Source organism: Canis aureus, chromosome 22 (assembly GCF_053574225.1).
Source record: "Canis aureus isolate CA01 chromosome 22, VMU_Caureus_v.1.0, whole genome shotgun sequence".
Classification (NCBI taxonomy): domain Eukaryota; kingdom Metazoa; phylum Chordata; class Mammalia; order Carnivora; family Canidae; genus Canis; species Canis aureus.
In genome coordinates, this window is record NC_135632.1 from 2,224,565 (window position 1) to 2,246,992 (window position 22,428).

The 22,428-nt window shown below is 41.6% G+C and overlaps 1 long non-coding RNA gene across 1 annotated transcript; it reads right to left on the bottom strand.

Moving 5' to 3' along the window:
- Window positions 1-291: 291 nt before the first annotated feature.
- Window positions 292-22,057, bottom strand: LOC144294276 (uncharacterized). The gene is made up of 3 exons (XR_013361705.1): window positions 21,952-22,057; window positions 8,731-8,804; window positions 292-850 (listed from the first exon to the last, which is right to left on the bottom strand). It is a non-coding gene; the product is annotated as an uncharacterized LOC144294276 (long non-coding RNA).
- Window positions 22,058-22,428: the final 371 nt, after the last annotated feature.

Genomic DNA, 22,428 nt, shown 5'->3' on the forward strand with positions numbered 1-22,428 from the left:
GGCCCAGGGCGCGATCCTGGAGACCCTGGATCAAATCCCACATGGGGCTCCCGGTGCATGGAGCCTGCTTCTCCCTCTGCCTGTGTCTCTGCCTCTCTCTCTTTCTCTCTCTGTGACTATCACAAATAAATAAATAAAAAAATTTAAAAAAATAAAAAAAAATAAAAAATAAAAAAATAAAAATGACCTCTGTAAGCTAAAGCTGCGCAAAGTAATCTTAATAATCAATAGGGAAAATTACAATTATTCCAAGATCTTTAAAAACTTCTGTGAAAACATTAAACACTCGTTCAAGGTCAGTTATAAATGTATTGGGAAATGAAAAAAAAAGAAGTAAAAACTAAAATTCAGTAAACAAGAAGTCAAAACCTTAAAAACATTGAGAATTAAAGTATTTTACTTCCTTGTGAAACAGCATCAAGAAGCATTTCAGCAGCACTTGCTTTCTTCTCATCATCTAACTCGCTACACATCTTTTCGATGCCCTGGCAAAATTGTCACATTCCTTTCTAAATCTAGATTCGCTTCCGACACTTTATCCTTTGCACACGTTCGGTGCCCTGAAATACCTCCAAGAGTTTCTTTAACGTAAGTATTTTCCTGGAGTCACTTCCTCTGGGACATCAGCATCCCTTCATCACAGCCACTTTCTCCACTGATGTCAGTAAGTTGGCTTCGCCGAGTGCCTGGCTGCACGTCCAGAGGCTCACACCGCCCTGGTGTCAACACCGCCACGGCCAGCGATTTCTTCTAGAACTCCATTTCCATCGCATTCAGATTTTACTTTTCATTTATTTGCCTCACTTCCATCTTTGTTGGTCAATTCATTCACTCCTTTGATGAACTATTCCTGTGAAATGTCACAGAGGGTTATCACTGGGAAACCAGGAGACAACCGCACACTTTGCTCTCTGTGGGTGAACTGAATAAATAACAGATGCAAGGTGACCATACAGACCTTCAAGGAAGTGATTGGTCATGGATCATGATTCACATCTGTTATTTACATAGTGATTTGTGTGCCGAAGTGCTAGGAGCAAAGTTTGTACTTCATGCAAATACAGTGAAGACGCCATACAGCGCGGTGACTAAAATCTGAACTGTTATTGGGGCACTTGTGTTCCTTAACTTCAATGTAGTAATTGAAATTCATGCATACCAGGGTGCTGCGGCCGACCGCCTGTCCTACGTTATCTTTGTTAGTTCTTAGCATACATCGATAGAAAAACATGTCCCCGCGATAGAGAGCTATTTCATCTGTTGTAAATGAATGGGATTAAACAAGGAAGGTTGACAAGAGTAACACGTCAAATGAGGTGTTAAACGTTTATCTTAACGTAACCTAAATAAAGCTGATCAACATCTCCTAAATCATGAAAATTAGAACGCCTAGTATACGGTAGCATAACATTAGAAGCCGAAGTCCAATGGCTTGAAGTGTTTTCTGACACTTTAATCCATCTTTTTCCCTTCTATTTTTGTCTTTTCCCTTTTCTATTGAAATTCAGATACAGCTGAATGTAATGTATTTTATTAAAAACAGCAACACAGAATTTGACTTTTATAAAGGTATTTCTCTATTTCCTGCTCTTTTTTTTTTTTTTACCATTCTATCATTCGATGTATAGAGGCAGAGAAAGCATCCAGATATTGTTTTCTACTCTTAATAATGCTAATATCATTATGAAGCCGTGGGAATAAGACTGCTTTTTTCATGTTCGTGTTACACGGTGTAGATTATTTGAAGGTACAATTTGGCATTTTGAATAGCAAACGTGGTCCCTGTTGATACAAAGAATAGCTCGAAACCTCCCTCCTGCCCTCAACTATCACCTCCAAGGCCTCTCTAATTTTGAATTTCTTATTGCTTATAATAGATATCTTACAATGCAGTACGGGTCAAGATCTTGATAAATTCTCTCCTATTTTAGTTATCAAGGCTGCTTCCAAAATGGCTTCCAATTCTGAAACTTAAGAGATCCTCACAACAGTTTTCCTCTTCTGGTTGGTTTTTTTTTTTTTTTTTTTCTGTTTTGTTTTGATTTTGAGGAAAATCACTATTACTTTTGTAAGCATTACACATGTACCTCAATGCTCATCACGAAAAATTCAAATTCCTTCTTCAAGGAAATTCTGAGAGACTTAGGCCATTCAGGAAAATTTGAAAGTATTTCTTTCAATTATTTTAAAACTACTTCCAAATTTTTTTTTGTTTTGATTTTTTTTTTCTGGTTGTTTTGACTTACATCAGTTCATTGTGTTTAGTGTTTATGATTCTCATTTTCCCCTCTTCGTTTCCATCATTCCTGACGGAATCCCAATCCTCCCTTATACCTGGACTTGTACAAAAGCCAGAGCTCCTGATCCCAACCCATGGGCACTCAGCAGTCAGAATAGATGCTCATCCACAGATTCACCATTTTTGCTGCTGTTCTTCTGCCCGCTAAAAGCTACAGCATTCCCCCCAAATTAAATGTATTCCATCAGCTTCCATTCAAGAACTTCCATTATCCACTTCCTTTTCTTTTGAATTTATGCTACTTTCTTATCAGAAATGATCTATATATGATCAAATTATGCAGCTTCCCTGTGGGAAACCTCATCACTCCAGACTCCCTCTGGGAGGGAGTGTCCTTCTAACCTTTTTTCCTATCATCCTTGCCACAACTCACATTTCTTTCTGTTCTTTCCACCCTAGGCCCATTGCACTAGCCTTCTTCTCTGTCTTGAACATTCTTAGCTCAGATCATTGCCTGATGGCTTCCTCTCATCATGCTATCCCCGCAGAGGAGTCTTCCCTGACTGTCCTGTCTAATGTGCATTTACAGATGCTACTTTCACATCTTTCAATTTTATTTTATTCATAGTACTTTATATTATTTTTCACCTGTGCCACTAGGGAAAAAAAGTTCCCAAGAACCCAGGTGGCTCTCTTGTTCACTGCTTTATCTACAGGGCCTACAATAGCGCCTGGCACACAGGAGAGCCCAGGAAATATTTGCCGAATGAATTATGGTGATAGGATTTCTACTCCCTGATTAAGCCGAGCCGTTCTGGGCATTGTCTTACATGTCCATTTGCAAATTCTTGGTTATGTGTTTTCTTCATTCTGTTCTCCTCTACCTAAATCCCCTTTGTTGTTATCTTTTATCGATTTGTATTAGTCACTTCGTTCAAAATCTAGCTCAAATGCCACTTGTAAAGTCTTTTTGAATTCTTCCTACCATGAGCCCTCTTTTATTTCTTCTCCCTATAACATTTGCTTTCACGATATCATCTTGTGCTTTTAAAAAAAAACCTCTAACATATTGCTTTATAACTACATTTTGTTTGTTCCTTCTGAGTCATCTAATTGTTTTCTTATTGAGAGAAGTTGTAGTTAAGTGACAAAAGCTTTGGACTGGAAGTCCTGGAGAACGATGCTAAACTGCAGAGAGCCCGTTTCCCGCATCTGCAAAATGGAAGAGTTGGTCTAGATCACAGGTTGCAAAATGCCTGCCCTCAGGTTGAATAAGGCCCACAGATGTGTTTCATTGGGCCTTAGTGAAACTCAAATTAGTTAGCAATGTTTAAAAATCGGGAAATTTTTGGAAATCTTGGAATTATAGATCAGGAAACAAGAGACCTACATTTCTTATTTTTAAAAGATTTTATTTATTTATTTATTTGGGAGAGAAAGAGTGAGAGGGAGAGAGAGCATGAGCAGGGGTGAGGGTGAGACACAGACTCCCCACTCAGTGGGGAGCACGATACAGGGCTCCATCCCAGGACCCTGGGATCATGACCTGAGCCGAAGGTAGATACTTAACTGACTGAGCCACCCAGGCGCCCTGAGACCTACATTTTTGCATGGTGACAAATCCATTGAGGAGGAAAGCAATTATGTTTTTTTTCTTAAGATTTATTTATTTATTCAAGGGAGAGAGAGAGAGCATGTGCATGCATGAGTAGGGCGAGGGGCAAGAGGAAGAGAATCTTCCAGCAGACTCCCGGTTGAGTGTAGAGCCATACTATTTGGTTGGCTTTTATAAAGAAAGACTTCTATCAAAATGGAATTCAAATAGTAACCCTAGGGTGTCACTATAGTGTGCTATGGAAAATTTAACTCTGGACAGATATCAACCAACTGAAATTTCAGTTGGGCAGCAGAAAAGAAACGTGGTTCCTCGGTCTCTTCCCTCTGTGTGTAACTCCCACTAATGGTTCGTTGCAGTTATGCAGGCGTATCAGGAGCAGAATGTACTCTAGAGATGGAAAAATATTGCTATTTGTCCTCCTAAGTAATAATCACGTGTTCAACAGCTGGAACTTGCTGGGACCCTCACTTATTACAATACCGATAACTACGTTTGCTTTATTCCCACAAAACCACAAACTAATTGGCATGGTTCAGGACCACCATATTTAATAAATCCCATTATTCTTTTTGCAACAATTTATTAACTTTTAAGGAGAATACATCACACTAAAATATTTTCCATGGATTAACAGCAATAGCTAAAAGATTCCACACACACACACACACACACACACACACACACAAAAGATTCCACACCCAGGTTGGGCTTTGCTTGGTAAACCAAAGTGGATAGAAGTCACAAGTCTATTGCCCAGGGCAGATTTAGTACCCTGTTGTCAAAGACTACCGTCTGAACACTTTCTTCTCCATTTTTCCATTTCCTAGTATAAAGAGTACTCATAAATGACATAAACATTTCATGTGAGAAAAGATTACATTCCTCAAAATTTTTCTACATTAACAGAGGACATAGCAGATATTATGCCATTCATATTAATACTAAAATAAATCTTTTTTATGAAGTTTGGATAGCCGTAATACTTGAAAAACATTTAGCAATTTACGTTTATTCAGATCATGATATTCTAAAGAATTAAAGGGCAAATACATTAATCTGATTAAAATATTTTAACATTTAATTTAGACAGTTTTAATCTCTGGTTTTTTTTTATAATGTGTGCAGGGACTGAGCTGAAGGGTACTTTTGTACTATCTACGAAAAAAGTGGCTTAGTAAGTAAATGAATAGTATAAATAATATTTGAAAAGAAGCATTTACTTACCAAAGAAAATAACTTGTTTTCTAACACTTGAGATTTCTTTTATTTATAAAACGCTCTATTCAAAATGTAGGCAAGACCAGAACTTCTTAGATATGCTAATCATTTTTATCTATTTACTGAATCTGGGCCTGAACTGCCAGCCCTTATTAGCATTTTTCTGGTTGCTGTATGTACTTGAAAGTAATAAAGCTGCATGTCCTTTGAAATGGCCCAGTTTTCAGATTAGTGAATTTTCTGTATGTATTTATGTTTTCTGTATGTATCTATATGTATTTATATTGGGTTTGAATGATCTTCATTTTCCATTGGTGTCTAAGCCATTGCAAATATACGGTTTACATGGTAAAGAAATCTAGTTGTGCACAACAATGAAACATGAAGCAGCAGTCTTTCTGCAAGCTGTGTGACCTTAACCTCACTAAACCTCAGTTTCCTCATTTATAAAATGGGGGTGAAAATAGTACCTATTTCCTGGGGACAAAGGCGAGATTAATAGAGATAAGACAAGCATTCTCTTAGTAAACAAAATCTACATTAACGTCTCTCCCAATAGGTGTCCAAGGTCCTATGTAGCGAATTATGCATTTTCTAATTCATACTGCATTATCCCCATTTTGCAGAGGAAGCTACTGAGGCTCAGGGAATTAAGAAACTTGCTCTAGATCACACATGTCGAGGAATGAACCTCCTTACTGTTTCTGCTCATAAGCTGTGAGCAGAGCACTATTCTTCTACAAAAGCAATCTCAGGAATTCATCTTAGAAATTAGAGTCAAGGATCATCCATGAGTAGTGACTGCAGTTCCGAGACTGGTCTTCCTACACACTTTGTAGGATCAACGTCACTATTTTGAGGTTGCACCCTGTGCAGGGACGTGAGTCATCGCCTACCCGTCCACTCCTCCACACTCTAATGCTCTCCTTTATGAATTAAGTCCTAAGAATTCCTGTCTCATCACTCCCCAGAGGTGTTCACAGCCATCTCTGACTTGAATTTCACCCCCTAGTTAATAGCTTTCTGGACTCTTCCACGAGGCTGGTCGATGGCCACCTCAGCAAATAACTGCACATCATTAGAGAGGAGCGAGAGATTGTTTGGATTGTGGAGTAGTTTACAAATGCTGCATTTCCCAGTATATACCATCCCATGACCCAGGAACTGTGGGAGGACACGGCCCTGAGTGCAGAGGAAATTCCTCATAAAACATTGTTTCCCTGGGGCCTTTCCCTGACTACCTGAAGGTTAATGGAAGGAGCATGCTGACGGTGGCGGGGACAGCGGTGGTGGTGGTTGTTAAGAGCAGTGGTGACAACATGGTGGTGGAAAGACTTTGCTCAACCACGTTGGCACCTCCCCTGGAAAATACTGGTATGAGTGTAGGATTTCATTCTATCCTGACAATCTGAACTTACTTGGTCAATGTTTTATAATCTTTAGGAACCACTGAGCTTCCTAAATAAACAGTATCTCCCTTTTCCCGGGGTATAGTCTTCACATGTGTGGTATTTTCTTTCTCCTTTAAAATTTAAAACATCCTCTACCATTCCCTTAAAGCAAATGCTTTTAACTTAAGACCCAGGGTCAAAGGAAACCATGCCATATGAATTCAAATAACCCGATTCCTGGGAATCTCGGCGTGGCACCCTGCTAACCAAACTGTAAGCTCCCGAGTGGATTAGCAGTATCTTATGGAGAATGACAAATGTATGTTTGTCGTGTTGAATAACTAAAAAAAAAAAAAAAAAATAGAGGAAGAAATGGAATTTTGCAAGATACGTTACACCGACAAAGATAGGTCAGGTTGTGTTTGTGGAGCTCGGTGCTGCTCTGCCTAGAAGCGAGAGGTGTTGTAGGTGTGCTCGGCTGGGCCCAGGGAGGCAGGCCAGACCCAGGGGAGGGCCACGCCCTGTGCAAAGGCCCGGTGCGGCCTCCAGAAGCTCGCGGCTGACTGAAGCCTGGGCAGGGTGCAGAGCAGGCTCCCGGGCTCTTAGGGCCTTGTCTAGTCTTGCAGCCCGTGACCTCAGGCCCGTGGAGGCCTCCTTCCCGGACCCGCGAAAGGGAGGAATGCAACCCCAGGACCTCTGCACTGCTCCTCTCCCACCCCCCGCCCCAGGCCCGGGCCCGAGCCGGCCTAACGCAGATCCTTTGCTCTAGGTGTGGTTACAAGAACAAAATTATTATAATTACTGGGCGTAACTCTAGTCGCTGCATCACATCTACCCCTAAGTGTGTGCCCCACATTTGCACGTCTGTTACCAAGAAAAGAAGGTGACTGCGGGGCCGGCAGTTCTGCTGAAATGCTGACTTCCACACCGTTTCCTAGAGCCTGTCCTAATAATCACCTACAAAGCTACAATTTTGGCCACCTAAGCCAGGTCACGGAGTCTTGGATCTCGGGGTGCCTGCCCCCACGCCCGTGCCCCCCGTGCTCCCTCCCTCCTGTGGGTCCACCCCCGCGGCCCTCGGTCAACCACCCGGTACAGGCCCCACGGCCCCTGCGCCGAGCAAGGCCAGAGGGAAGAGAGTGTGAAACACACCCTGGACTTCCAAGACCTCGTGTGGAAAATAAAAAAAGAATGTAAAATATCTCATTCGCAACTTTCAATATTGCTTGCGGAGCAAAATGAGAGTATTTTGGACATATTGTGTTAAATAAAAGATATGAGTAATATTAATTTTAGGGCGCCTGGGTGGCTCAGTCAGTTAAGCATTGGCCTGCAGCTTGGGTCATGATCTCAGGGTCCTGGGATCCAGACCCATGTCGGGCTCCCTGCTCAGTGGGGAGCCTGCTTCTCCCTCTGCCTCTGCAGCTCCTCCTCTTGTGCTCTCTCCAGCGTGCATGCTCTCATTCTCTCGCTCTAATAAATAATAAATAAAATATTTTTAAAAAATAAAAAAATAGGGATGCCTGGGTGGCTCAGTGGTTGAGCAGATGTCTGCCTTCCACTCAGCCCAGGGCGTGACCCCGGGGTCCTGGGATGGAGTCCCACTTTGGGCTCTCCCCACAGGGAGCCTGCTTCTCCCTCTGCCTGTGTCTCTGCCTCTCTCTGTGTGTCTCTCATGGATAAATAAATTTTAAAAAATAAAATGAATTTTACCTGCTTTTTAAAAAAATTCTTTTTTAATGTGGCTATTAGAAAGTTTAAAATTACAAATGTGGCTCACATTTGTAGCTCACATTATATTTCGGTTCATTAGTGGACTAAATAGTTTCCAGTCCTTTGTGTTAATATGCTTTATTCAAGAAAAAGCATCTCCTTAGACAATACCATCTAAAGATGTTTAATATTTTAATGTAATTATCAAATAGTTTCAAATGAATTATCAACTAAATTATGTATTTTTTACTTTTTAAAAGAATGCATTTATGTATCCACAACAAAGCCAGTTGTACTGGAAATTCAAATCCATTAAACCATAGGACAGATGCTAGAACAAACTACAGTAATACAAAGGCATGTAATAAAAGCAGCGGTACTGACCTCTTTTTGTGTCATGGGCCCATATTATTCATTGAACCAGTATTTATGATTTATCTACTGTATTCCAGACTGTGCCAGGCTCTGGAAATACAGCTGATAAACCTGATGAAAGTTTTAGACCCTCTCCCCAGGGGGAAAAAAAAAAAAGCATATATAAACACACTTACATACTTGCATTCCATTTTTGGCTCTGTGAATCTTCTGAAGTTCATCATGAATCCTAAATTAATAATTTCTAAATCTGAAAAAAAAAAAAAACATGGACCTTAGGGCCAGCCAGATATGGGTTCAAATGCCGGCTCCAGCAGCTCTGGGGTAGCCCTGGGCTGTATTTATCTTCTCTAAGTCCGGTTTCTTCATCTACAAGGTAGGGACAAATTGTGGGGGCAACAAGGATCAGCTCTGAGATATTTAAAGGCCTCTGTTACACATTCCTCCCTAAGCACCTCCGTAGGTGTAACAGATGGTAACTATTATTTCTCATCTTGTGTTAGGCAGGGAAGTGGCCCAGAAGAAAGGTGAGTTAGAGAATGGATTCTTTAGTCTGAATCTTCTTTTCTATGTCAAGTTCTTGATTCATGTAGTAGCCCTAAGCGTTAGTTGCTGAAAAAATAAAAGAGCTTGGTTCTCCAACCAAGCCATGACCTTTGAAATAAGATGTCCAAAAATGGTGTGTGAGTAGTCTGGGGTAATGTGATCTACAGAAATGAGAACACATCTGCCCACACCTTGAGCGATGCTCTGTGGTATGTGCATATGTTTTTCTGTGGTTTGAAAACAAATTTCTGTCTCTGCAAATCTTACAGATGAGTTTCTGTTTTGGGGGGTTGCTTTTTGTTTGCTTGCTCATTTATTTAGAAAACTGTCCTGGTATGTATATACTTCTTACGGGCAACCTGAAGGCCACCTCCAGCAGGCACAAGCGAACTTTGGGATGAAAGTAGCCTTAAATGAGTAAGAACTTGGGCTAAGAAGCTAAATGCCATGCTATTTCTACACCACTTGTCCTTCCAATGCTGCACTCAATGGAATCGTCCATTCTCCAAATCACTAAGTCAAAGGTGGAGTGATTCACCAGCTACCAGCAGGTGAGGGTAAGCCAGCCTCATCATAATTTTACAGACTCCTCTTTCCACTCATGAAAACAAGTTATGTATGGTATTTATGTACATCTGTGTTGCTGGGCATTTTCCAAATGCCTTTTGGAGAACATTAAACAGGAAATTGATGCCACGGGGCAAATATTCATTCTTCCCATCCCCTCTCACAAAAACAAGTACAGATTTGCTGTGGCTAGACTGACTTCCTGCAGGGTGCTGTAGCTTATTCGATTTTACACTAGAAGGAAAAAAAAATGCATTCTCTGTTTCAATTTAGGGCATGTTGAAAATGGCTAAAATGCATAAACAAAAAGCTTCTCTCATGAGAGCACCGAAGTATAGAATTCAGCGCTTTATAAAATCACATAATTCAAAGGTTAATGATTGTTTTTCATGCCTATTGATGAAAGTAAATTCGTATTACACTGGACGCAACAAATTCGGCCTAAACAGCATGTTGTCTGGTTCTCAAATGGAAAAATCGTTAAGCATATGGCCGTTGTAGCTTTTCATATAAGGATGGCCTCTCCGTCTAACCTGTTACCGTGGTCTTTGGTTAATGTCCTCCTCAGCATCTGCTTTTCCCTTTTCACTTTCTTATCAGGCCAGAAACTATTTTGGGATCCATGAGACTCTGGAAGAACGTAATCTACTTCCAGCCCCAGGAATAGAGGATGTGACTTAGGTTAAGTTATTCAATGCGTTATCTCTCCTAGCCACAGAGATTTGTTCAGAGGCATGTGACCTAAGTTTATCCAATCAAAGTGAATCTTGAGGTTTTTGCTGGGAAAACATTAGTCACTTTTTCCTGATGGACAAGACCACTGAAGCAGTTGGCAGCCACCTTAGGGTCATAATGGGGACCTAATCCATTTGCCTAAAAAAAGCAAATACCACAGAGGGCAAAATAGAGAAGCTGAAAAAAAAAAAAAAAAAAAAAAAAAAAAAAAGGTCCCAGATGTCATCGTTTTACTGCTAGATCAAGTTTTGCCTAAAGATCTATCTCTGGACCATTTAGTAATATAAACCATCAAATCCCCGGTATTGTTTAAACTAGTTTGATTCAAGTTTTTTGTAGTTCGCAACCAACGCTTTCTAACTGCCATACCTACCTGTTGGAAGACATTTATGAAAGAAAAGTAAGCGGACAAGGAGATAAGCTAATGGGCTACTATTAAGGTTAATTTTAGAACTGATTACAGAAAAGCAAGACCAGTAAGGAATAAAGAAGTGATTGCTACTTTCCAAGTGATGAGTAACCACCACAGCAGTGTGGGGCAGGGGAAAAGCCAATCCATGGACTTCTTCCAAGGCCCAAGCAGAGTGGGGACTTAGCAGCAAGAAGGGTCTACCCTCAGCCAAAGCCGTTCTTAACTCACTTCCTCTCCTTCAGCTACTACTGTTGAACTCCTCAGCAACACATGCAGTCTGCACTTAGCAGTCATTGACCTCCATCCTCCCCACTGGTCTTTGCCACCTCCCTCTGAAGAATTATATATTATTATTATGTCCCATTTCATGGATGGGGAAACTAAGGCCCAGAAACCTTAAGTTATATGTATGATAAACAAGCAATAGAGAACAGGCTCAGGTGTCAGATCGCCTTATTCTAAAGCCTATAATCATTGCCCTACAACATACCTCCTTGAAGATTGTCTTTCTGTATTATATGTGGTAATTGGGGTCATCCAGAGCAAGGCCTACAGGGATTTGACACCTGCCTTCATCCTTACTGTTCCTTTCACCAAGAGTAATGAGAGTTTATTTTGTCCACGCGGTCACCATAATTTCTTTCAGCAGCGCTCCATGCTCTGAAAGTATCCCCTTTCTACCTCTTGGGACCATCAAAACTCCCATTCCCTCAGTCCCAGAAGACAGCAGATTTCAAGGAGGGGTTTTTCTGAATCAATGCACACCGAGGTGGGAAATACTGGTAACACGTGGGGGTATTGATCCTCCCTCTGAACAGAAGTACTTTGTGAGCGGGCGCTTGCAGACGGAGTGACTTCTCCTGAAGAGGGTAATCTCCCAGTATGAGTTTCAGACAATGTGGGCTCCATCCAAGGTGGAGGCACAAATACTTTGGGTAGGGGTCCTTCCTGGTCGTCTTGCTACAGAAACCACTTCTCCCTTCACCGACTCACAAGGCCGCACTGTGCTTCAGCCCACAGTGTTCGGAGAGCTCTGGATACACCTTGATCCTCGTACGGAGCTACCCTTCACCAGCCTAACGTGGGCGCCGTCACTTGCAAAGTAATTCCTGACATCTCAACACGGTGTTCAGCAAACACTGCTGAGCGATTACCGTAGGATGCCCTATGCAGCTTGCAGCCACTTTGACAAAGACGCCATGTTCTTTAGGCTCTTTCAAATGACAAGGTACAGGAAACTGTAGGAGATGGAAATTACTGGAAAGATAGTGGGGGCGCTCTGGAGTTATGAGAAGCAGCTTTTAGCTGGCCAGGTCTCACAGAGAATTAGAACACGGGACAGCATGCATGCGGCAAGAGCTTCTGAATGCCCTCGGGATACAAGAGCTCTGGTCATCAGGTCATCTGGTCATCGCCTCAGGCCTGTTTATTTATTCTTGCTCTGGTGAGTCCACTATTATTGTGACTTAGCTACTATCTATCTTCATTCATTTTCCTTCCTCTCTGACCAGCTCTTCCTGCACTTCATAGCTTCTACTACCTCATTGGTTCTGATTCTAAGGCTCCGAGAGAGGCAGTCCGTTTGAGTCTGTTGGGAAGTGTCTAGTTCTAAGCATCTATTTTGGGTTCAGCTCTCAAACCAGGTACCCCATGGGATCCCTATGGACCAGACGCCGACCTCTGGTTAGTTAAATCAGTCCTGAAGTCCTAACCACAGCAACCTTCGCCAGGTCCCTGGGACTCTGAAGAATCCACCTGAGAAATTTCCTTCTCTGCTTACTTTAGCAACAATCCTTTCCCAACAAAAACAAAAACAAACAGTGAGGCTATACTAGCCAGGGCAGAATGACAGGTCACTGCATGTTTAGTGGTAATTTGGAAGAAAAAAACAGAATATTAGGGGGTTAGGGTACTAAGTACTGAAAGCAACATGAGAAAAATAAGGCAGCAAAATTGACTAGGCTACTAAAAAACAGGATCTCATTTAATCAAGACCTAAAAGGAGTTTTATATGTTCCAAACACACCTTAAGGACAAGATAATGGGGATTCACAAATACAGTTCACAGAAACATGGGACACAAGAGCTGGAGAGTTCATGGCAAGTCACTTGTCCAACTCTCTTATTTCATAATTGGGGAAAGCCCATAAAAGTTAATTGACCAGTTAATTAATCCACACAATTAGTGGTGGAGCCCTGACTCCTGAGTCATGACCAATAAACCACTGGTCTATATTTCTGAGCTAGTAGTGAATTTTTCTTCCTAAAGATGGGCTAGATCACATTTAATGCTCCAAGGGCTCTACTGATTGTCCGGGTGAATGGGAACAAGGGCAAATAACAAAGTTGGGACATAGTGGTTGAAGGTATTCACACACGATAAGGTCCGTGTTTTCTACAGGAGCACAGGATAGAATGAGATGTAACAGGGGAAAAAAAAAAACACTTTAGAATGTGAGATTCAAGTGTCATTCCTGCCACCAGGCAGCTGTGTGCGCATGAACCACTATCAACTCTCTGAGCTTCAGGCTCTTTAACGGCTAAGGGAAAGTCAGACCAGAGGACCACTTAGACCATGTACCCCTGACTCCTCCAGTTCTGATCATTCTAGGGATGATAGCACCTACTTTTTGAGGGGGAGCTCAGAGGACCAGGAGTACTAAACCAGCTAATTGCCAGTCAACTACATTGATAATTTTTTTTTAACGATTTTATGTATTTATTCATGAAACACACAGAAAGAGGCAGAGACACAGGCAGAGGGAGAAGCAGGCTCCCTGCGGGGAGCCTGATGCAGGACTCGATCCCAGGACTCCGGGGTCATGACCTAAGCCGAAGGCAGATACTCAACCACTGAGCCACCCAGGTGCTCCATACATTGAGAGTTTAATAAGTTGTTCTCAAAATTATCTAAAGGCAAGTGGACAAAGGGATGAATGTGTCCTTTCATAGAATCTTGGCTTAGACTTGCCATCTCTGAAAATACTCAGAAAGGCATTTAAAAATCATAACATTTCACACAGAAAAAAAAAAAAAAAACTACAAAACCCCCTCTCTCTACAGTGCACCATATATGGAGACATATTTAAACACATAAGCATTTTTTTCTTTCTGTGAACTGAAAATGGAAAAGACATGACAAGTATCCAGTACACAGAGTGGCATTTTAATACATTCTCTTAGTAATAAATTTTGATGGATGGAAACTAAAAGTGGATCATGTAGAGAGAAGGGTCTCCCAGTTGGAAGTCTTACTCTGAGAAGGCTAATAAATCTTTAGGCCACTTGTGGGGTCACTGCAGATAGTCAGACCCTAAACAACTCTAGGATGTACCAATCGCATCGAGTCTATGTGGGTCATGGCCTGGGAATGGTTCACTGCACAGGCTGCAAAATGGCCCTCAGCGGCTCCGACCATGGGAGGGCTAGTGATATCCTTCAAATCCCATGTTGTTAAAGGGTGCTTTGGGAGCTGCCCATAGTACTAGCTCTTCTCATGATATTTCAGAACAAGCGACTATTCAAAAGAACAGGCATATGGCAAGCATGTGGAAATTATTGCAATTGGACAAAGAAAACATTTTCATTTACATAACCAACTTTCAATCACTGTAACATCCAGTTATTATGTGAACATCCAGTAGCCAGAAACTGCCTGGATTTTAATCTCAGCTTTGGCATCTACTGCTAGCTATGGAAGCTTAGGAAATGCTACTTAATCTCTCTGTGTATCGGTTTCCTCATATATAAAACGGGGTTAATAATAATACATATATCATAAGGTTTTTATGAGAATTGAATTAAGTGTTTCATATTTAAAGAACTTAGAACAGTGCCTGGCGCATAGCAAGCTCTATGTGTGGATTTGTTAAATAAATAAGGAAAAAAATACAAGTAGGTATTTATTACCATTTATGACCATTCCAGCATCTTCTAACTGCTGGGCAGAATGTTGTATTAGCCACGATACATTTTCAATTATGCATCCAACTAAAACATTACTAAGACAATAATTAAACCGAGACAAAAGTAACATATTGATAATTGTTTAAACCTCTCCTTCTGCAAAATAGATTAGACATGAAACATCTGAGTTAAAGAACTGCATGCTTAACACAAGGTAGTATTTTGGACTTTAAAACAAATGTGTAAGTTCAGTATTTGGAACATAAATTAGATTGTCAGACAAGGTGAAAGAGAACATCCAAATGAACACTTTCTTATAGGTTTTATTTCTTCTTCCAAAATCATAAATATAAACTGATTACATAAGCTGACTGCAGTCCATTTCATTATAAGAATATATGAACTCAAAGAAGTTAATTTTCTCTTCGAATTTGGATTTATTACACAAAGAGCGTAACAACAATAATAGAAGGAAGGAAATACCATTAACACTTACACCCTAACACATCAATTGTTTTCATTTTTCATTGCTCCTTTCTCTACCAAGTCCAATTGCCTGCCTTTTTTTACATAGTGGTTGAAAAAAAAAAGTAAAATGCTCTGTAAGCCTCAGTCATCTGTCCTCTTCCCTTATCACACCACACACTCCCTCTGGGAGAAGCTTTTATCCATTCAGTAAATATTTATTGAATACCATTCACATGCCAACCACTGTTACAGGTGCTGGGGATATAATGATGACCAAGACAGACAAGGCCCCCGTCCTCAAAGAACTTAATTCTAGTTCGGAATAAATATGTAAACCAATACATAAATAAATAAATTCCAGACTTTCTAGGGTCAGAGGAGGCTCCTCTGAGGATATTTAAGCTGATAGAAGAAAGATGAGGTGGTAAAAGCCATGCAATGAGCTGAAGGCATCACGTACAGCACACGCAAAAACCCTGACATGGGGAAAGAGCTTTGCATATTTGAGGAAGTGGAGGGAGGCCAATGGGAATAAAATTGGCCAGCAGGGACCTAAGAGAAAGGCAGGAACCGCTTCATAGGACCTTGTAGGCCATGGTGAGGAGTTTGGATTTTATTTAAAGTGCAGCAAGAAGACTTTGGAAGATTTTAAGCAGAGGCAGCATGTTCTGTGCTCTTAGGTTACTCTCATTGCTTAGTGAAGAGTGAATTATGGTGAGACAAGAACAGAAAGAAAGAGACCCATTGTAGTCGTGAAAGCAAGAGAGGATGGTGACTTAGACTGGGATGATAGAGTAAAGTAGCTGGATTCAAAATACATCCTAGAAGCAACACCTACACAGGCTGAGATTAGATACAGAGGACAAGGGAAAGAAGACTCTAGAATGATTGGGATCCTTATTTTGGGGGGTTAAGCAATTGGGTGTATGATGGAGGTATTTACTTCAATTGGGATAGGATCATATTTAGGAGTCCTTTTTTGTGGACATTTAGTTTACAATACCTATTTGGAGTTAAATTGGAAATGTCAGTTATGCAATTGGATCCATGAGTCAGAAGCTCAGGTCAGTTGTATATCAGCACATTGTCACATTTAAAGCCATCGGACCAGAAGGGAAGTAAGGAGAAAGAATTGAAAACCAGGCCCCGTGACACTCCAACTTTTGGATGTCAGGTCGAGGCCAAAAGCCAGCTATAAAAACTGAGAAGAGTTCATTAATTTGGGAAGGAAATCAGGACAGTGTAATGTTTCTGAAACCCAGAGCATAAATTGATTCAAAAAAGGAGAGAGTTCTTATCTGTGTTGAATACTGTTAATAGGTCAAGTAAAGTGAGAATGAAGAAAAACCCGCTCAATTTGGCAATATGGAGAGTTCTGGTGATTTTGGCAAGATCACTGCAGTGGCGTCCTAGAGATTGAAGCCAGAATGGAGTGGGTTGAGATTGAATGGATTTAATGCAATTCCAGTAAAAATCCAAATAGAATATTTCTTAAAAATTGACAAACTGATTCTAAAAAGCATGTAGAAAAATCAAAGGGCCAAGAATGGCCAAATTACTTTCAAAGGCCAATGGAGTTTTTTTCATTTCAGATATTAGGACTTGTTAAAAATCTAAAGTAGTTATGGGACATTGACATATATGGACACGCAGGGCAGTGCATGGCAGATTAGTCAATAAATGGAATCATTGATTATCCATATGAAAATAATAAAATTCGATTCAATGTCATACTATTCTGAAATACCAATTTGTAGGTGGCTTGAGAATGTAAAATAGATGACACAGTTTTAAAACTTGCAGGAGAAAATTTTATGACCTCAGAGTAGAGAAGAATTTCTTAAATAGGAGACATAAAGTTTTAACCATTAAAGAGAAGTCTGATCAATAAAAATTAAGAACATCTGTTTCCCAAAAGACAGCATTAAGAAAGTGATAACTCATACCACAGACTAAGATAGGAAGGAATGTGTGTAAGAACTATAACTAACAAAGGATTAGAATCCAGAATACCTACACATCTCCCACCAATCAATATCAAAAGACAAGGGACTTGATAGCAAAGGCAAACGATGCACAAAGGCATTTTCACAGAAGAGAATTCCCTCATGGCAAATAAGACACATGAAAAGATGTTCAACCTTTTTAATCCTTAAGAAAATGGAAATTAAGATGATAATAGGATAACATTTTATATTCACTAGACTGGCAAAATCAAGAAGTCGGGCAATACCAGGAGGTGGAAAGAATGTAGTCAACAGAAACTCTTAAAAATACTGCTGAGAATTCAAATGAGTTTAACTAACTTGGGAAACTTAGTGTTATCTTATAAAATTGAACAGTCATATAGCCTACAGCCCGGAGGTTCCACCCCAGTGTAAACCCTAACGAGTCGGATGCCATGTTCATTGTGTCACTGTTGGGACTCGTAAGAACAAGAAACAACACAAATATCCGTTGACCACAAAATGCGTTAATAAATTAGAGAATATTCTCACAATTCACTATATTTAAATGTGGGTGGATGACCTGCAGCTACCTGAAATACTATGGAAAACTGGAGTTCCGCACACAGAGTATACCAGTTTGTGAACCTCAAAAACAAGAAAACCATTCATTATACTGTTTGGGGCTATAGCATTCCAGACCCATCCCAAGGTACCATAGTGGCCCCAGGCAACCACTAGGCTTCTCCTTGGAGGAGTTTGAACAGGCCATAGCTGGAGAATTGAGGACTAGATTTTTCATTCTAGGACTTAGTTAGAAGTCTCAGGAGGTGCACACACACACGCGTGCACACACACACACTCTCCCAGCCCTGCCCAGGTCTGACCCAGACGTGGGGGGTGAGGAATGAGCAAGCAAGAGCACTGGAATCCGACGTGCAGTTGGTTCCTCCTCTCTGCTGGTGAAGGTTTTTCTTTTGCCCCGAGGAACAGCGACTCTACCCTGTGGATTCCTGCTCCTCGGAACCAACTCTGGTTTCTGGACTCCTGATAAAGCTCTCGGAGTTTTGAGTCCATCTTTTTCTGTTTCAAAAAGCCATACTTCTGCAAATCAAAAGGGCTTGTCCTCAGGCTATCTTGTTTCCCGAGGGAGGTGAAAACACTATTTTGAAATTCAAAAATGTAGGCAATGACCTATTTGTTCTGTGCTATATCAAATACTCCCCTTCCCTAGGACAAAAAAGCCTCAAATCCAAGGTTATTCTTAATGACTATGAGGGTAAAAAAACAAAACAAAACAAAACTCTGAGTTACCAAGAGGGAAAAATATAACAAGAGGTATTTTAAAAATATTATCTCGCTGTGCTCTTTAGCCCGGGAGGCCCTGCCCGGGGGCACAGGGTCCCAGGCCGCACGTCCGCAAGGGCTGTCCAGGGCTCCGTCCTGGGGGTCCCGGGAGCACCAGGCCCCGCGACGGTCGAGCTCAGGGCTCGTGGGGTCTTTCCCCCCGCGGTGCCTCCCCTGAAGCTGGCTTCCTCACTTTGTAAGGTTCATGTTCTTCACCTGGAGGTTAACCTATTTGCTGTTGGCTCCACACCCACCTTCCCTTCCCTCTTTTGGGATGTTGGGGTTGACACTATGCAAACCTTTCTCCTTTGTCCGCAGGATTCCTTGTCAAGAGGGGGTGCTCCCGGAGCCCCAAGGCCTGAGGAAGTCGAAGGCCCGGGCTTTCCTATTTGCTGGCTTTTCCTGTAATGTCACCCAGCAGTGACCCTTTGTCCCGACAACAGCAGTTGTTTCCGGGCTCCAGTTGCTCGGGGCACTTCCAGAGCCGCCTTCACCCCACCTTCCTCCCAAACCCAACCCCGGCGCCTGGCCACTGTCCCCTCTGAGGCCTGGGTCCCCTCTGTGTGTCGCCGGCTCCAAGCTCCCGGATTCTGACGACCCCAACGTCTTCCTTGTTTGCTCAGACCCAGGAGGTGGTTTTTGCTTCTTGAAGCTACTGTCTCCATGAAACCTCAGTGTTCCCTTTTTGTATTTTCGGTTCTCTCTAAGAGCCGATGAACTAATTCCCTGCATTAAATTTTCTCAATTGAAATTCTTAGTTTGTTTTGTTTTCCTGACTGATTTATCCTCCGCGAAGTGGTGGGTGGAAGAAAACGCCGCCCCAAAACGTGCCACTTCAGCCTCCCCAGGATTATTTTGAGCTGAAGGCAACGGATGAAGAAACAGATGGGGACAAAGCTCCCCACCCCCTCCTGTTTGCCTGAAAGCAAGATATAAATTTGCTAAGGTGTCCTCCCACCGCCCCCCACCAGGAAGCCCAGAAGTTAACCACCCCAGGGAATCTGCAGAGCAAACTTGACTACCTAGCCCTTATCATCCATTAGTTCCCCATATATTTACCTTCCCACAGTTTGCCACCCCGGGAACTCAGTCCTTTTCCTTTGTCTTGTCACTTTCTTAAAAATTTATTGTGGGTTTGCTAAAACTCTGTGAAGCCCAAATTCTAACTTGCGTGTCCTTTGAGTTACTCACCAAAGTACTCGCGTGGACATGGCCAATGCACGTACTGACTGTTCTCTTAGTCTTATTTGCAGAGCATCAGCCAACAACCCTAAGGTGGGTAGAGGGAAGACAGGGTTTCCTTCCCTGTAGAGGACTCTCTGGACCGGTTCATCCACTCCCTCCCGGTCAAAGCATTTGTTTTTGTGCTTCCATAGCCCCTTGTAGATGGCTCCTTAGAAGGGCTGATTGTCACAGTATTACATCGACTTTCTTATCTGACAGTGTCCCACCACGAGGGGGGTTAGCCTCTAAAAGTTGGGATCAACTTTTATTCATCTTTACCATTCCTGTGTCAGTCACAATGAATATATGCTCAATAAGTGATCCTTGAGTGGACAAATAACCAAGTGGATAAATGAACACATGACTGTAGGAGTCACGTATTTTGTCCTGCTAAAACTTACAACCACCCCTCTTTATCCGCGGAACAAATCCTCTGGCCCCTTTAATCCGGCCCCCGTCTTCCTCTCGGTTCCGTCTGTCCCATCCCTGTCTTCCCAGCCCTTCTGAACGCTTACAGCTGCTCCCAGCACACACGTCTAGTCTAGCCGTCTGTCTCTGCAGTCAGTCCTTCTTTCTTGGGATGCTTGTCCATGCCTGATTCCTCTACTACAGCGTAAGCCATTTGAGGAACTTCTTTATTTCCACTGCCCAGGAGAGTCCTAGGATGCAGTGGATACTCAGTGCCTAATTATTAAATGTGTTTCCGTATTGCTGTAGCTTCCATAATTATCAACTTGGATTCTTGCACACTACTTTGGGTAGGTCATATGCCATGATTTACTTAACCACTGCTTTATTACTGGATTTACTTAACCACTGCTTTATTACTGGATATTTAAGATAGTGTCCAATGTTCGTTATTACAATTAATGCAGTAGAACACTTTTTTCTGCAAAGAGCTTATTTTCTTGTAAGGAGAGTTATTTTTTTCTTTTTCTTAGAGGAGGGTAGCATATGAGTTATTAAAAAAAAAAAAAGGAGTTCTCATTTTTCTCAGTTGGCATCAGTGATAGTGGGCCTAAGTTCTAGGGGATGCTTTTGGGGTCATTATGTCTTCAGAAGGCCAATGAAATAATTTTACTCGCAATAATTCTAAATATTTCCCTAAAGACTCGCAAATCAAGATGTCAGTGTCCAAGTATTCCAGACCCTGTATACCCGTAGGCCTGAAACGTCATTGTCTCCGTCTTCTCTTTGAGTACAAAGAGGGAGGAAGTAAGTAGGTGGCATTTGACTCCAGGGATGGGGTGATTGAGGTTTGAGGAACAGGATAATATATAATCAGCTTGTCAATAGAAATTAGAATCAACTGAAGCCACCATCATTGAATCATACCAAAGTTTTTTTTCACTCTCTTCATCTGGAAATGTCCCAGAAATAAAGAAATCCCTTGATATGCAAAACAAACACTCATGGAAATCTAAGTACGAGTCCCCTCTATTGAACTTTTGTTTCCTGAAGTGGTTTTCATTTTGTAATTGTGGCTGCGTCTCCAACTGCAACACGAAGTCCAACCAGATCCCTGCCTAGGCCGCCTCAGACCACTGTGCTTTCAAATAAGTTGAGAATTTCCAACTTAAAGAAGAGAGAAGGTAGACAGAGAAGAAATTAAGGGGGAAGAGGTGTGAACCTAAAAGTGACCTGACTTCTAGCTGTGGGAGGGCGGCCTTTCTGGACCTGCGTCCTCATTTATAAATTGGGTAGAAGATCCTCAAAGTCCTCTCGAACTCTGAATGTCTGTGACCTTGGGTGTTTTAGTCCTGATCATGGGCAGAAACCTCAACAAAAGCCCCAATTAGTTTTTGGCTTTCCTGAGTCTCAAGAACAAACAGCGGAGCCTAATTCCCTTGCAGGTGCAACTCATCTTGCATCCTCCTATCCATATTTAAAACAGAACAAACAAACAAACAAACAAACAAAAAATAGCACAAAGAATTTAACTGCTGTGACTCCTCAGGAAATCTTTCTCTGTTTCATCCATTATGATTTGTACATTCCTCCTCCAAATCTATGTGGAATCTGACTTGAACTCACTTTGCACTCTCTGTTGACATAGAATCCTGAAATAAATCTCTTACAACCTGCAAAAGACGACTTTACCCAATTTAGCTGATCCACAGACCTAATCAGGAGAAACCTAACAGAAATGAATGGCTCCTTACAACTTATCCAGACCGTTTCTAATTTTATATATATATAAAATAATATATAAATTTTATATATAATATATATATATATATTATTACCTTAAGAAATCCACTTCAACTTGGAGAAGTTGCTCTAGGCCATACCACACGCCCTGGGCTTCATTTGCAGATAATAAAAGGACCACTTATCTCCTCTGTCCTTCAGGTTTACCCAGATTTATCAGAAGAAAAGGCCCCATTACAGCTCTGGGTTTCATTTTTTTTTTTCAGCCAGCGAGTTCCTCCAATTTCCTCTCCAAAAGAACACGCAGCTGTTTATAAAATGCCTCTATTTAGGACTCCTCCTTAGGAGGCAAAAGGAAACCTCAGGCTTCTATCGTGTTTCGGCATTTTGCATCTTTGCTTTTAGATAACAAGTGGTAACAAGCGAGGGACAAGAATAAATAACATATTCCTGTTTGTGAGGGGGAATAAAAGAGCAAAACCAATGCCTCCACCCCTCCCAAGAGGGATGAGTCCTCCGTGGGCCTCTGCTTAGGAAAGGTGTTCAAAAGGCAACCGACCCTCTTTGCTGCC